This window comes from Rhinatrema bivittatum, chromosome 1, assembly GCF_901001135.1.
Source record: "Rhinatrema bivittatum chromosome 1, aRhiBiv1.1, whole genome shotgun sequence".
In the NCBI taxonomy this organism is placed as follows: Eukaryota; Metazoa; Chordata; class Amphibia; order Gymnophiona; family Rhinatrematidae; genus Rhinatrema; species Rhinatrema bivittatum.
The window spans coordinates 541872355-541888401 of NC_042615.1; the positions used below are offsets into that span (position 1 = coordinate 541872355).

Below are 16047 nucleotides of genomic sequence, written 5' to 3' on the forward strand. Positions count from 1 at the left end.
TTTAAGGAACCCCCATAATGTCCCAAGATCCTTTTCCTAGGTGGTGACATCTAATATGGAACCCAGCATTGTGCACCTTTAATTTGGATTATTCTTCTCTATAAATATTTTTATTTTTATTATACTTGATATACCACCTATAAAAAAAAATCCACCTGGTTTACAATCAAAAGCATACATAATTCAATGATTCGACAAATACAATAAAAACAGACAATTAACATCCATAATAAAATATAAAGAACAACTACCTAATTGTGTGGCAGTGTCCCTAGTATTTCCCCTATTTCCATGTGCAGGACGAGGCTGGATACTTGGTCCACCTTTAATTCCTTAAGGAAAGTATGCTCTTTGGGTGAGGCTGAGAGCATAACCAGAGACTGGGGAATAAGAGCTGGGATCCAGGTGGAGATAACCAGACCAGGCCCAGGTCTCCAGGAGGAAGACAGCTCCTATAACATAACATTGCCCAAACACTGAACTGAGATGAAGCTGAACTGTGAGTACTGAGGGAAGCAGTACTGAACCGTAAGTAAAGAGAGTATACTGTTCTGAAGGGAAGAGAGTCTATTACTGTGCATGTGTGAAGCTGTAATAATGTTATACTGTTTTAAACAAGGCTGGAATCAGACTAGTTTGTCTCCAGGCCTGTGGGAATCGTCGATCGGACCCACACTAATATAATAAAACATTTAAATGAACCCCCAAGCAATAACAATCTTAATACTTATCAAATATCTAAGAACGTTATTCAAACACTACCCTCAAACCACAGGTTTGCTCACATCAATCCAAAAGAAAGCAAGTAGGTTAACAATTAAAAGCTTCTGAAAACAGTCAGGCCTTGGCTAATTTCCTAAACTTAAGGTAATTGACTTCAGACCAATATCAAGTAGTAAAGTGTTCTATAAATAAAGTGCCTAGTACCTGAAAGGTGGATTTTAAAAGCTTTTCACATCAACCAAGCCATGTACTACCTACATTTTTTTTCCAAGATGACAACTTTGGGTTACTTTGCATCACTTTGCATTTGTCCACATTAAATTTTATTTGCCATTTGCATTCCCAGTCTCCCAATTTTACAATATCCTTTTGCAATTTCTCTAAATCTTCTTGTCATTTTACAACTTTGAATAATTTTGTGTCATCGGCAAATTTGATCACTTCACTTGTTATTCCCATTTCCAGGTCATTTATATTACAAAGCAGTGATCCCAGAACAAATCCCTGGAGCATTCCACTATTCACCTTTTTCCATTGGTAAAATTTACCATTTTGCTCTACTCTGTTTTCTTTCTTTTAACCAGTTGGAAATCCATTATAGGACACTTTTTAAATTTCCTAAGAAGTCTCATGAGGGACATTGTCAAATGCTTTCTGGATATACAGATACACTATATCAACTGGCTCACCTTTATCCATGTTTATTTATGCCCTCCAAAAAATGTTGCAAATTTGTGAGACAAGACTTTCCTTGGCTGAATCAGTTGTGCTGGAGGTGGACCATTGGCCTGGTGTAGGATTGGTACGGTCCTCTGGTCGGACCCAGAGGGCGCCTGCAACCAGGAGGCGGAGCACAGGAGGCGACAGAGGCTAGCTGTAGCTTAAGAGCTGTAGCTGTAGCTTAAGAGCTGTAGCTTAAGAGCAAACTGGGGTTCCCTCAGGTTGAGCCCTTGGTTACTCGGGCCGCCTGGACTTAGGTGGGCCTCGCAGGGTCTCCTAGAGAGAAAGTTCAGAGGAGTGCCCACCACGAACAAGTGTGCACAGTCAATGTCCAAACAGGGAAGGCCGGAAGTCGCAGGAGGCCAAAAGAAAGTGTCCGAGTGGATAGCGAGGATCAAGGCCAGAGTATCAGTCCAGAATGGTCAGCTGAAGCAGGGGTCAGTACCTGTAGTCAATCCGGGCGTAGTCAGGTCAGGAAGAGGTCAAGTTCCAGGCAGCGATCAAGAGTAGTCAGATCAGGCAGAGGTCAAGTTCCAGGCAGCGATCAAGAGTAGTCAGGTCAGGCAGAGGTCAGGTCAGGCAGCAATCAGGAATAGTCAAAGAACAGGCAAAGGTCAGTACCGTGAGATCAGTCCGAAGGGTACTACCAGGGATGGAAAGATGAAGGAACAGGAGACGCTGGAACAGGAGACAAAGGAGACGCTGGAACAAGAGACGGTGGAACAAGAGACGCTTGGAAGACAAATTACGGAACACCAGAGTGTACGACCCGATTGCCAAGGCACCGTTCAGGAGAACGGGACTTGCCTTATATACCTGGGTAGCATGATGTCATCAGGGAGCACCAGGTTCGGATTTCCCGTGCTTGGCCCTTTAAATAGGGTGACGTCGGCCAAGCATGCGCCTAGGGGCGGGGCCGAGGAACAGGAAGATGCAGAGCCCCTCCAGGAGCTCAGCTGTGAGGCCGGCATCGGAGACGGTGAGGGGGGAGCCGGGGACGCCGTGAGCTAGCTGCAGTTGCGGCTGAGGACAGCCCAAGGCTTGTGGATGGAAGGGAGAGGTGAGCAGGCCCGGCCACAGAGCAGATGCGGCCAGGAAGCGCAACAGTACCCCCCCATTCTAGGCCTCCCCCTTACCAGCCTGGGCTTGTCAGGATGAGTCCTCTGGAACTCCATGAGGAGGTTTTTGTCATATATGAGGTGGGAGGGCTCCCAGGAGTTCTCTTCCGGACCGAAGCCCTCCCACGACAGCAGGTACTCCCAATGTCCTCTTCTTCGCCGGATGTCAAGAACCTCCTTTACCTGGAGGACTTCCTCGGGTTCTGCGGTGAGCTGGGAAGGAGCAGGAGGCCTTCAAGAGGGCCAGGTCATGACCAATGATTTCAATAAAGAGACATGGAAGGTATTGTGAATACCCATGGAAAGGGGAAGCTGGAGCTGATTTGTCACTGTGCCTATCCGTCTGAGGATTGGAAAGGGCCCAATGAACCTGGGAGCCAAAAGTTGCGAAGGCAGGCGTAACTTAATGTGTCTTGTGCTGAGCCAAACTTTCTGGCCTGGCCGGAACAAAGGTGCAGTGTGACGATGAGCATCAGTGAAGCATTTGGCTTTCTCAGCAGCCTGACCCAGTCTCTCTTTGACTTGATTCCAGAGATGGTGAATTGTCTGTGCTGTAGACTGGGCTGCAGGCGAGGGTACAGAGAGTGGCACTGGTAGAGGCAGGCGTGGCTGGCGACCGAACACAACGGAGAAGGGAGAGATGTTGGTGGCAGAGGCCATGTGGGTATTGTGGGATAACTCAGCCCATGTTAAGAGGTCGGCCCAGTTATCCTGCTGATCACTGACGTAGGATCTTAGGAATGTCTTTAGAGAACGGTTTGTCCTCTCGGCCTGGCCGTTCACCTGAGGGTGGTAGGCCAAAGTCAGATTCAGGGTGATAACAAACTTTTTACACAGAGACTTCCAGTATTTGGCAGCGAATTGTGGCCCACGATCGGAAATGATCTCCTTGGGTAATCCATGTAAACGGAATACGTTATTCAGGAAGAGTTTAGCCAGTTCAGGAGCTGAAGGGAGGCTCTGCAGTGGAATGAAGAGGGCCATTTTTGAAAAGTGCTCAATAATAACCCAGATGACAGTGTTGCCCTTTGATGGGGGTAAATCGACGATGAGGTCAGTAGAGAATCTTGACCAGGGTTCGGTGGGAGCTGGAAGAGGTTGGAAGAGTCCCCAAGGACGACCCGTCGGTGGTTTTTGCTGTGTACAGACGGGGCATGAATCCACATAACTGCGGGAGTCCTTAACCATGTTAGGCCACCAGAAGTGTCTTCTTAACATCTCAAGGGTCCGAGCCCGGCCGAAATGGCCAGCCAACTCGGAGACAGCGTGGGACCACCGTCTTCCCAGCTGGCACCGTGTTGGTAACTGCGAGAGTTATGCAGGCTGGGTCGATGATGTGCCTAGGGATTTCAGGTGTATCTTCAGGCTCGAGAGAGTGAGAGAGAGCATCCGCTCGGTGTTTTTGGCTGAAGGACGGTAGCAGAGTTCAAAGTTAAAACACTCAAAAAATAACACCCAGCGGGCCTGTCTGGGGTTCAATAACTGGACTTCCTTTAAATGTTCGAGATTCTTGTGGTCTGTAAAGATCGTGAATTTGTGCTGTACTCCTTCTAACCAGGGGCGCCATTCTTGAAGGGCCAGTTTCACAGCTAAGAGCTCATGGTCCCCAATCGTGTAGTTTTGCTCTGCGGGAGAAAACTTGTGAGAGTAGAAGGAGCAGGGTACTAAGACCCCCTTGGAGGAATACTGGGTTAGGACCACCCCTGCTCCAACAGCGGAGGCGTCAACCTCGACGACGAAGGGGCGGTTAGGATCTGGGTGACGTAGACAAGGTCCGGTGCAGAAGGCCTCTTTTAAGGCGTGGAAATCAGATTGTGCCTTGGGACTCCAGACTTGAAGGTTACTACCCTTCCTAGTCATGGTCGTGACTGGAGCAGCTAGCATGGAGTAGTTAGCGATGAAATTCCTGTAATAGTTTGTAAATCCAAGGAACCTCTGTAAGGCGTGGAGGCCTATTGACTGGGGCCAATCTCGAATTCCTTGGAGTTTCTCAGGGTCCATGGTGAAACCACGATTGGAGATAATGTAGCCCAGAAATGGGAGACAAGACTGTTCGAAGATACAGTTCTCTTATTTTGCGTAGAGACGATTGCCATTGAGACATTGGAGAATTGTTTGAACATGTGAGCGGTGGGACTTCAGGTCTTTGGAAAAGATCAGTATATCGTCTACATATATCATGACAAAGAAATATAGTAGGTCCCGGAAGATCTCATTCATCAAACGCTGAATGACCACTGGGGCATTACAAAGTCCGAACGGCATTACTACGTACTCGTAGTGACCGTCCCTAGTATTGAAAGCGGTCTTCCAGATATCCTCTGCCTGGATCCTTTCGAGATTGTATGCCCTTCGGATATCTAGCTTTGTAAAGATCTGGGCTCCTTGGAGGCGATCAAAAAGTTCGCTAATGAGTGGCAGAGGGTAGCGATCCTTTCGGGTGACGGCGTTTAGCCCACGGTAGTCAACGCAAGGACGTAAACTGCCATCTTTCTTCTTCACAAAGAAGAATCTGGCTCCTGCCAGGGAATCGGAGGGTCTTATGAATCCTTTATCCAGATTCTCTTTAAATGTATTCAGACATTGCTTTGGTCTCGGGTAGAGAGAGAGGGTAGGTTCTGCCCTTGGGAGGCGTGGTACCTGGTAGGAGCTCAAATGGGACAATTAAATTCTTGGAGTGGAGGCAGGATGTCAGCATTTTGTTTGGAGAACACATCCTTGAAATCAGCATATGGAGTAGGTAACCTGGTAAGGGTTGTAAAGTTCAGAACAGTGACCACTGAAGACACCTGTCACAGACAGCGGTTCTGTCACTGGAAATCCCACTGGATTAACTGCAGGGATTACCAGTTGAAGTGAGGTCCGTGTACTTGGAGCCAAGGAAGTCCTAGGATTACCGGGTGCGTAGAACGCTTCAGTACATACAGCGAGATCTCTTCTTCATGGAGGGTACCCATGGAGAGGCGGAAGGGTACAGTGCGATGAGTAATACCACCAGGAAGGTGCTCTCCCTGGATAGATGCAATGCGGAGCAGTACTTTCAGAGGCTGGAGAGGGATCTGGAGTAGTGTGACGATATCGTCCAAGATGAAGTTGGCACGCGCCCCAGTGTCCACAAAGGTGGTAGTGGCAAAGAAGCGTGATTCCCTGAAGAGGGACATCGAGAGTAATAATTGGGAGCCAGTAACAGTAGCGCCCAAGCTCAGGACTCCTGCCAGGCTCAGGCTCTGCAGTTTCCCGGACGTACTGGGCAGGATTGCAGGAGATGTCCGGAACTGCCACAATATAGGCAAAGACCTTCCTTCTTACGTCGAAGGTGCTCTTCAGGAGACAGGCGCCCGCAATTGATCTGCATCGGCTCCTCTGGTGATGGAGGAGGTGCCGCTAAGGCCTTCAACTGGGGCTCATGGCACGAGCTGGGTGTAAGGCAGAAGGCCAGGAGATCTGTACCTCCTGGTGTCGCTAATGTAGGCGATCAATTCTACCAACCAGGGAAATCAGGTCATCCAGAGATGTGGGAATCTCACGAGCAGCCAGCTCATCCTTGAGGGCAGGAAACAAGCCGTCCAGATAGATTGCCCGTAGACAGTCCTCTTGCCACCCCAGTACTGTGGCCAATGTCCTGAATTCTACAGTGAATAAGGTGAGCGAATGCGAGCCTTGACGGAAGTGGAGGAGCTGGTGATTCGCATTAGTCTGTCGGCCGGGGTCCTCTAAGGTCCACTTGAACACAGAGATGAAGTGGGAGAGGTAATGGATGATGTCATCAGAACACTCCCAAAGTGGGGAAGCCCATGCCAGGGCTTTCCCCTCAAGAAGTGAGAGGATGAAGGTGATCTTGGTGATTTCACTTGGAAACAACGCAGGCTGTAGTGCGAATTGCATAAAACATTGGTTGAGAAAGTCTTGGCAGAGACGTGGATCCCCATTAAAATGGGGTGGAGCTGGAAGGGCCAATGATTGTCCCCTTACCTGGACTTCCGTTGACTCCAGACTTAGCTCGACTCTTCTTGACCCACGTATTTTGCTTACATGGACTACCACAAGAAATCATCTCTGATCGTGGACCCAATTTGTTGCTAAATATTGGAGGTCCCTATGTAAAAAGTTCAATATAACTTTAAACTTAACATCTGCCTACCATCCGCAAGCAAATGGCCAGGCCAAAAGGACCAATCACTCTTTGAAAACCTTCCTATGATCGTATGTCAACGACCAACAAGATAACTGGGCTGACCTCTTGCCATGGGCAGAACTATCCCATAATTCTCACATTGCCTCTGCCACGGAAGTTTCACCCTTTACGGCCATCAACCACACCTACCTCTGCCAGTTCCATTTAGTGTACCCTCACCTGCAGCCCAATCTACAGCACAAACCATACGCCGGCTCTGGAACCAAGTAAGGGAGAGACTCTGCCAAGAAGCTGACTGGGCCAAACGCTTCACAGATACATATTGTCGGATTACACCCCTGTTCTGGCCGGGTCAGAAAGTCTGCCTCAGTACCAAACATCCGGATACGATTGCCGTCCCAACGGCTAGCCCCCAAGTTAACTGGACCTTTCCCCATCGTCCGACGCATGGGAGCAGTCACCTACCAACTTCAACTTCCAGTGTGCATGGGAATTCACAACACATTCCCGTGTTGCTACTTAAGCCCTTGGTTCTCTCCTGACCTTCTCGAAAGCCTCCTCTACCTACGCAACACACACCAGAAACAGAGCATACCCTGCAAGTCAAGGAGGTCCTGGATGTTCGACGCCAGCGAGGCCACTGGGAGTACCTTCTGTCGTGGGAGGGCTTCAGACCAGAAGAAAACTCCTGGGAGCCCTCCCACCACATTCTAGACAATACATTACTCCAGGACTTCCACCGCAACCATCCTGAGAGACCCAGGCCAGTAAGGGGGAGGCCTAGAAGGGGGGGGGGGTACTGTTGCGCGTCCTGTCCGCATTAGGCCCGCACCCGGGCCTGCTCACCTTGCTCCTGCGCTGTCGGGCCTCAGGCCATTCTCTCCTGCTGCCGCTGCAAGTGCCTCCCATCTGCGGCGCTCCGTGGCGGCATCTCCCAGGCCCTCCACGTTCGGCCTAGCTCCACGCTGGGGCGCGGCATCATCTCTGGCGCCGGCCCCGCCTCTAGGCACATGCACACAGACCACCCGGCCCTTTAAAGGGCCAAGGGCAGGAACCAGCTCCGCGGCGCAGCCCGATGACATCACGTAAACCTCATATAAAAGCGAGGCCCAGTCCCCCAGGACCTTGTCTTGGAATCGGGTCGTTCCATCCCTGCCTCAAGAATGCTCGCCCCAGATCCCAATCCCGGCCGGCTGTCTCCGGAGTATTGTTTCGCCCATTGGCTCCTTCCCGCGGAGGCTGGAGCCTTGGTCCGGCAGGTCACCCACCGAGCATTGCATTGGGTCGACACTGTGGTGTTATTTGTTTGCCTACTCCGTGTTCCAGCATTCCTTGTCCCAGTGTCTCTTTGTTCCAGTGTCTCCTAGTTCCTGCGTCTCCTCATTCCAGCGTCTCCTCGTTCCAGCATCTCCTCGTTCCAGCATCTCCTCGTTCCAGCATCTCCTCGTTCCAGCGTCTTCCTGTTCCTGAGTCTCCATGTGTTCCTGCGTCCTTCCTAGGTAATACCCTTTTGGACTGATCTCTGGTACTGACCTCTGCCTGCCTGACCATTCTCTTGCCTGCCGCATGGAACTGACCTGTGCCTACCTGACCATTCTCCTGTCTGCTGCCTGGAACTGACCTCTGCCTGCCTGACCATTCTCCTGTCTGCCGCCTGGAACTGACCCTCGCTTGCCTTGACTACGCTCAGACTGACCTTGGTATCAACCCCTGCTTTGGCTGACTACTTCTGGACTGATACTCTGGCTCTGACCCTTACGCTTCACTCGGACACTCTCTTCTGGACTACTGTGACTACCAGACCAGCCTGCTGGGAATCCACTCACGGCTTCCACCCGACTAGACCCACAGGCACTGCCTGTCTTGCCTGGAGAACCTTCCTGAACTGTGACCTGCGTCGGACGGGCTTGTCTTGGGTTAAGTAACTGGGCCTCCTTTAGGTGTTCCAGATTCTTATGGTCAGTAAAGATTGTAAATTTGTGTTCCGCCCCTTCAAGCCAGGGACGCCATTCCTGGAGAACAAGTTTTACTGCTAGGAGTTCACGGTCCCTTATGGTATAATTTTGTTCTGTGGAGGAGAATTGGTCAGCCCCTGTCACATGGTAGGAGCAATGGACGGCCAGCGCCATCTTAGAAAATGGCACAGGCTATCCATTGCTCCTTCCATGTGACAGGGGCCGACCAATGGCACCGGTAGCCCGTCACATGGTAAGGGCAAAGGGCCACCGGCACCATTTTGATTAGTGGCAGCCGACGGCCCGAGAAGGAGAGATCGCTCCCGGGACCCCGCTGGACCACCAGGGCTTTTAAGAAGTCTTGGGGGGCATCGTGATTGTGTGTGTGTGCGGGGGGGGGAGTTGTAATTAAGTAAATTTGAAGGGTTGGGGTGGGGTTTTTTTTTTGTGGAAAATCGCCAAAAAAAAAAAAAGTGCCACAGGAAAACAACATTTTCCATGAGGCGCCCGACCCGAAAACCTTAAACGACGCACATCTCTAGTTTTTAAATAGTGTCCACAAAGTATGCAAACTTTTAACCTTTGCAACTGTTCCTTTTAGTTTATTTTCTAATTTCCTTATTGTATCATAGTCTCTTGTTTATAGTTAAATGCTACTGGCACTAGTTTTCCTTAATGTCCTACCTTCAGTGCGTATGTTAAATTATGTTATGATCACAATTGCCAAGCGTCTTCACTACTATTACTTCTTGCACCAGATCCTGTGTCACAGTGAAAATTAGATCTCAAGTAGTCCCTTTTCTCATCAGTTTCAGGTTAATTTGCTACACAATTTTCAGTCATTACAACATAAAATTATTTTATTTTTGTGCTGTAATGATAGAGAGAGAGTCACAGTGGCGGTGGCTTCAGACAGAGTTGCATTGGCAGCTATAGGGGAGAAGGGAGGGAGGGAGACAGTTGACTGCAGAGGGAAAGAGGCAGCTGTCGCAAGTTCTTAGCTGTGATATTGGCCCTTCAAAAATGGCACCCCTGGTTAAAAGGAGCACAGCATAAATTCACGATCTTTACAGACCACAAGAACCTCGAACACTTAAAGGAAGGTCAGCTATTGAATCCCAGACAGGCTCACTGGGCGTTGTTCTTCGAACGTTTTAACTATGAACTCCGCTACCGTCCTGCAGCAAAGAACAACCGAGTGGATGCTCTCTCGAGCCAGAAGATACGCCTGAAACTCCTAGACACATCATCCACCCAGCCTGCATAACCCTTGCAGTCACCAACACAGTGCCAGCCAGAAAGACAGTGGTCCCATGCCGTCTCCGAGAGTGCATCCTCCGCTGGGACCATGACTCAAAGTTGGCCGGCCATCCGGCCGGGTTCGGACCCTTGAGATGTTAAGAAGACATTACTGGTGGCCTAACATGGTTAAGGACTCCCGCAGTTATGTGGACTCCTGCCCCATCTGTGCACAGCAAAAACGTCCAACTGGTCGTCTTTGGGGACTCCTCCAACCTCTTCCGGTTCCCACCGAACCCTGGTCAAGCATCTGTACTGACTTCATCGTCGATCTGCCCATCAAAGGGCAACACTGTCATCTGGGTTATTATCGACCACTTTTCAAAAATGGCCCACTTTGTTCCACTACAGAGCCTCCCTTCGGCTCCTGACCTGGCAAAACTCTTCTTGAATAATTTATTCCGCTTACATGGATTACCCAAAGAGATTGTTTCCGATCGTGGGCCACAGTTCGCTGCCAAGTACTGGAAGTCTCTATGTAAAAAGTTTGATATTACCCTGAATCTGACTTCGGCCTACCACCCTCAAGCGAATGGTCAGGCCGAGAGGACAAACTGCTCTCTGAAGACATTCCTAAGATCCTACGTCAATGATCAGTAGGATAACTGAGCCAACCTCTTGCCATGGGCCGAGTTATCCCACAATACCCATGTTGCCTCTGCCACCGACGTCTCTCCCTTCTCCATAGAATTCGGTCGCCAGCCACACCTACCCCTACCAGTGTCGCTTTCCGTTCCCTCACCTGCAGCCCAGTCTACAGCACAGACAATTCGCCATCTCTGGAATCAGGTCAAGGAGAGACTGGGTCAGGCCGCCGAGAAAGCCAAACTCTTCACTGATGCTCACCATCTCAGTAACCAGGAATCCACTCCAACACCTCAAAACCATAACAATGGAATAGGAAATTATGTCCTTTTGTGGATTGCAAACTGCTTAAAAGACAGGAAACAGAGAGTAGAATTAAATGGTCTGTTTTCACAGTGGAAAAAGATAAACAGTGGAGTGCCTCAGGGATCTGTACTTGGACCAGTGCTTTTTAATATATTTATAAATGATCTAGAAAGGGGTACGATGAGTGAGGTGATCAAATTTACTGATGACACAAAATTATGCACAGTTGATAAATCTTTTTTTTTTAATTTTATTTTTATTGAAGTTTCATCAATATTACATTGAAAACAATGTTTAAGAAAAAAGGAAACTATAACATCATCATCATCTTCTTCATCATCAATCTTCAACAAGTAGAGAAAATATCTTCTATATATTATAGGAATACTGGGAGAACCAAATATTAAAGCAGATTCAAAGAAATTACAAATCATCATAAATTTGTTAGCTGAAACTCTGTGTCATATACCTGCATTAATTTATCCAACCCTCTTAGATACATTAGGAGTGGGAGTCTAAGTAGATAAATCTTAAGCAGATGGTCATAAACTGCAGGAGGATCTTGTGAGCCTGGAAGATTGTGCATCCAAATGGCAGATGAAATTTAATGTGGACAGTCATCTGTCCTAGTGGAAGAAGACACACAATATGAGGTGAAGGAGATATTGGATGTCAGACGAAAAGGGAGGTCATTTCAATATTTAATTTCCTGGAAAAACTACGGCCCAGAAGAGAATTCCTGGGATCCAACCAAGAACATCCAGGTCCCTCAATTAATTCACAAATTCCATTTACGGTTTCCCCTGAAACCCAGGCCTCGGAGATGGGGGAGAGACCCTTGTGGAGGGGGTACTGTTAGAAGACAAACCCGTACCTCTGTCTTATCCTCGACCTTCCGACATGATCAGGACCGCGTCCGGCAGAGCCGCACGCTGCAGCACACCGCGCAGGCTGACATGGTTGGGTCCCTCCCCTTACGTCAGTGTTCCTTCCGGCACTCTCCGCGCCTAGTGCGGGAAAAAAACAGTACTTAAAATGACAGCCCCGCATAAGCCCTTGCCTCGACTACAGGCTTGCTTGTGCTGGTGCTATCTTCGGTGTTCGCTTCTTTCTCGATTGGACCTGGTCTGTCTCTGGATTTGCCTTGCCTGCTGCCCGCCTCTTGATTTGGATTGTCTCTGGATTTACCTTGCCTGCTGCCCGCCCCTTGATTTGGATTGTCTCTGGATTTGCCTTGTCTGCTGCTTGCCCTTGGATTCAGACTGTCTCTGGATTACTCTGTTTGCCGCCTGCCCTTGGATTCGGATTGTCTCTGGATTTACTTTGCCTGCTACCTGCCCTTGAACTCAGACTGTCTCTGGATTACCCTGATTGCCGCCTGCCTTGGATTGTCTCTGGATTTGCCTTGCCTGCCCTGGGACTCAGACTGCCTCTGGATTTACCTCGCTTGCCGTCCACTTTGGTGGATCGGGGCTACCCATTACAGTGTGCAGGATTGCTGTCTTCTCGGCTGATCCAGGTAAGGCTGTTATTTTACCAATTGAGTCCACATAAACTAACTGCTAAACTAACCGTCCACATTGACAATATTTGAATCCAGGCATCTTTTTGGACATAGTAGCACTTAAAAGTGCTGCAAGGGGTTCGCGTTAGCAAAATTAGAAAGTTTGAGGAGAAAAAAGTGGAGTAGGCTGCATACGTCTATATGAAGTGTGAAAAAAAATAGAACTGAGGGGAATCAGAGGAATGCATGGGAACGACTGTGCATGCTCAGTACAGCACAAGCTCTGTAAGCTTGGAGAGACAGCTTCACCATGTGCCATTGGAAGACATCACCCAGAAAGCATGGCTAATTCAGCCTGCTTAATGTTGGAAAATAATCATGAAATTTACGGAAAACATAAGCCAAATTGTAATTTTTCTAATTACTACTAAAGTGTAACTAGCAAAGATTGTATTTTGCAAAAAAGACAAAAAGAAAGGCATCTATAAAACCTGTTGATGGATGCTTGTTGAATTTCACATCTTAGAGTCACCCAGGTAAAGAACTCAAATTTTGTTCTCAATAGCTCTCTGTATGTCTAGTAGGTCTAACTGTGGTCATACCATATAAAGGTTGCTAGCAGCAACCACATTTTAAAAGGCTGCAGAGATGGAGTCTATTGTGTGGAATGAGTAACAAATAGAATAGATCAAAGACTACATCAATGGGTTTCTTCTTCCAGCAACCCTTTGATGTTTCTAGAAAATTGCTAGTCAGATGGTTCCACAGTCTTTCTGAGGATCTGAGGTAAAGCTTTTGTATAAATGGTCAAGAGTGATTATTCTACACAATGGGAGAGATTTCCCTGGAAAATCCAAGATGCAAAATTTGTACACATTGAGGGTAATTTATAAACAGCACACAAAGTCTGCATGCACCTGTTATGGGTGGGCTTTACCACTATTTTTTGAAACAATTTTATGCACATAAAATCACTTTGAAAATGCTGTAGTAAAGACCCCTAATTGGCGCACAAGTTACATGCAAAAAGTTACACCTGCTTCTAGTATTGTATAATTTCTGCATGTAAACTTCTGCACAGGCTTTTGTAAATCCAGAAGTCAATGCATAAATCTTTTCTCCCTCCCCAACTCTTAAAATATACATATTTACCTGCTGGCGCTATTTTCAAAGAGCCACTTACAAACATGTAACTTTTATGCACATAAATGTCTTATTTATTTATTTTATTTAGATTTATATTCCACTTTCACACTTTTTTCAGTGCTTCAAAGTGGATTACATTCAGGTACTGGAGGTATTTCCCTATCTCCAGGGGGCTCACAATCTAAGTTTGTACTTTGCCCATGTTGCACACTCCGTCTGCATCCGGCCCGTGAATGGGCCTGCTCTCCTTGCTAGCTCCTCTGCAAGTCACGGGTTGGCCTCCCCAGCGGCTGCTGCGAGCTCCTCTAGGCCTTGGCAATCGAGTCGGCACTGTATTGTGTTCTAGTTTGCCTCCTTGTTCATAGTCTTGTTCCAGCCTTGTTCCAGTGTCCTTCTGTTCCAGCCTTGTTCCAGTGTCCTTCTGTTCCTGTGTCTGCTGTCCGCCTTCCCAGGTAGTACCCTCGGACTGTCTCTCTGATACTGATCTCGGCCTGTTCCTCGACCATCCTGTCCGCTGCCTGCATCCTGACATCTGCCTGCCTTGTGACCTCGTCTGACCTCCGGAACCTGACCTCTGCCTCGTTGCATACTCCTTGGACTGATCCTCGGATTCTGACCTCGGCTGCCATTGACCACGTCTCCTGATTCTGGATCTGTCCCTTGCCTTCTCATCACCTCCGCTGTTTGGGCCTTCCTTGCCTCTCCAGGCCAACAGCATGAAGTCCGACCGCGCTCCCTTGCTGATTGTGGGCACGCCTCTCTACTACCTCTCCAGGAGACCCTGCGAGGCCCACCTAAGTCCAAGCGGCCCGGTTCCCTATGGGCTCCACCCGGGGGGACCTCGGGCTTCCAGTGGTGAAGCTCATCCTAGCCTCTGTCTCCTCCTGTGCTCCGCCCCCTGGGGGCAGGTGCTTCCTGGTCCCTACCAGGGAGCCATTCTCCACTGCTCCAGGACAAGGGTCTACCTCCAAGCGCAACAGGTTGCCAAGGCCATGGACTCGGCGGAGTCTCCCACCTCCAGGGCCCTACTGGGTTTGGCCACCACAATCCAAGAACATCGCAAGGCTTTGGAATTGCTAGCCTCTTCAATGGAAGAGCTTCGTTCCCAGCTGCGAGATATAGCTCTGGCCAATGCTGTGGGCCTATCGGCCTCTATGCTACCCAAAGCATCGTTGGTGCTCCCTGCACCTCCCCAATACGAGAGGGACCCATGCTCCTGTCGTGGCTTCCTCAATCAGTGCTTCATGCAATTTGCACTGCAACCATCCTTGTTCACGAAGGAATCAACCAAAGTGACCTTCATCCTTTCCCCCCTGGAAGGGAAGGCTCTGGCATGGGCTTCTCCCTTATGGGAACGCTCTGATCCTATGCTTTCCAAGCTACCTGAGTTTATTGCTCTCTTCAAGCAGACCTTCGGAGACCCAGGCCACCAAGCTGTAGCCAACCACAGTCTATCTCCGTCAAGGGTCTCAGACCCTCTCTGAGTATACGGTGGAGTTTAGAACCCTGGCTACTGAGCTCGGGTGGCAAGAAGATTGTCTGCAAGCCATCTTCATAGATGGACTCTCCAGCGCTCTCAAAGATGAACTCTCCATCCGTGAGACTCCCACGTCTCTAGAGGACATGATATCCTTCACCGGGAAGATCGACCATTGTCTCTGGCAAAGATGCCTAGAAGTAAAGGCTTCCCGCTCTCCTACACCACGTCCCACGCATGTCCAGATTCCTCCAGCCAAGCTTCCAGCACCTCCACCTTCTCCCGTGATGGAACCTATGGAGGTGAACCGTGGGCGATTGACTCCGACGGAACGTTTCCATCGGAGGAAGGAGGGTCTTTGCCTTTACTGTGGTACTTCCAGACATCTTCGGCAGTACTGTCCGGCCCGTCAGGAAAACTGCAACACCTGAGCCCGGTGGGGGTCCCGAGCTTAGGTGCTACCGTCACTGACCTCCAACTCCTGCTTCCAGTTTCTCTGGGCATCCAGGCCCACTCCTTTGCCACCACTGCTCTGGTCGATACAGGAGCAAGTGGCAGCTTCATCATGGATGACATCGTCAAGCTTCTGAACATTCCTCTTCAGCCATTAGATGTGAGCCTCCGCATCGCCTCCATTCAAGGAGAACTTCTTCCAGGGCTCATCACCCATCGAACAGTGGCTGTCCGTCTTACCGTGGGCATTCTCCACGAGGAGAAAGTGTCTTTCTATGTGTTAAATCGTTCCACACATCCAGTCATCCTGGGGCTGCCTTGGCTCCAGATCCACGAACCCCAGTTCGACTGGCATTCCCTGCAGTTGGTGCAGTGGAGTTCCAAATGCCAGAAGACATGCCTACATCAAGTATCCCCAGCAGTCTCTGGCATGAAGTCTACCACTCTATCTGGTTTGCCTACACAGTATGTTGAGTTCGAAGACGTCTTCTCGAAGCAGAAGGCGGATACCTTGCCTCCATTACGCAAATTCAATTGCTCCATAGAGTTTCTGCCGAGCACGACGCCTCCCAAGGGCAGAACTTACCCATTGACTCACCCAGAAACCCTAGCCATGTCTGAGTATA

The 16047-nt window shown here is 49.1% G+C and overlaps 1 protein-coding gene across 4 annotated transcripts in view; it reads right to left on the reverse strand.

The window, feature by feature from the left end:
• The window catches only part of SPO11 (SPO11 initiator of meiotic double stranded breaks), a 358551-nt gene that overhangs the window by 297615 nt on the left and 44889 nt on the right, over positions 1 to 16047 (reverse strand). The window contains exon 2 of one of the 4 annotated variants that reach the window (XM_029614938.1): positions 11716 to 11848. The exons of the other annotated variants lie outside the window; for them this stretch is intronic. The gene's annotated coding sequence lies outside the window, so the exon portion shown is untranslated. The remainder of the gene's footprint in view (positions 1 to 11715; positions 11849 to 16047) is intronic. 4 annotated transcript variants of the gene reach the window in all.